A 1,072-nucleotide genomic window follows, 5' to 3' on the forward strand; every position below is an offset into this window, starting at 1 on the left:
TTTTAAATATTGTAATCAATTATTTATTAGATCAATCATCGTTTAGAATACTAAATCATGATGTATATTTATAGTAAACAAAATGATGTTAATAATAATTTGGAATGAATACTAAATAATTATGATTTTACTTTTTTTATTTAAATGTCAATAATTTTTTTTAATATATATATTTTAAATAATTTTAAATTAATACCAAATATCTAATTAATTTTCTATGCGATAGATCAACATGTACAAGTTTCAAAAAAAAATTTAGTTAAAAATTTTTTTTAGTTAAGAAATTTTAACAAATTTTTTAATTAGCTATTATTCATTATCATTTTAAAATTTTATATAAAATATGTATATTGTATGATATATTTGCAATATTTTTTCATAATTTTTTAAGATGTCAATTTCTTAATCTTATTTTTTATATTTTATACGAATTTGAATTATTTAATTAAAATTGTTCATTTTTTCTAATTAATAATAATTTTCTAATTAAATAAAAATAAGATAACGATATAATTAAATAATTAATCAATTTAATCATATAATTAGCTTGTTACCTTTTTATTTAATTAAAAAGAAAAAGAGAATAACAAAATCAAATTAAATAAAATTAAGAATTTATTATTTAATAGTATTTCGAAAATTTTTTCATAGATTGTTAAATGCTAAATTTTATATATATATATGTCTTCATAAGATTTGTTGTCATAATATTTTAAAACATTCTTTCTTCAACTTTCTAGATATTTACGAAGCTTCAATATGTTTTAATTATATATACTAGAAAATTTCTATTAAAAATAAATGCATCTTATATTTTTCTTTTTTATAATTAATAAATTTTTTTGATCAGTCATAAAAGAAATATTTATATATTTTATTTTTCCTATATAATTTTTGTAAAGAATATATTATTCTATAAAGAAATAGCATATTAATATATTGTAATAATATTTCAAATATATAAATAATCAAATTATATATTTATATTAGATAATATCTTAAATAATAACTGTTTTGTGATTGTTTATATTTAAAATACTATTTAATAATTTTATAATGTTAATAATATTTT

Source organism: Apis dorsata, unplaced genomic scaffold (assembly GCF_000469605.1).
Source record: "Apis dorsata unplaced genomic scaffold, Apis dorsata 1.3 scaffold_232, whole genome shotgun sequence".
Lineage (NCBI taxonomy): Eukaryota > Metazoa > Arthropoda > Insecta > Hymenoptera > Apidae > Apis > Apis dorsata.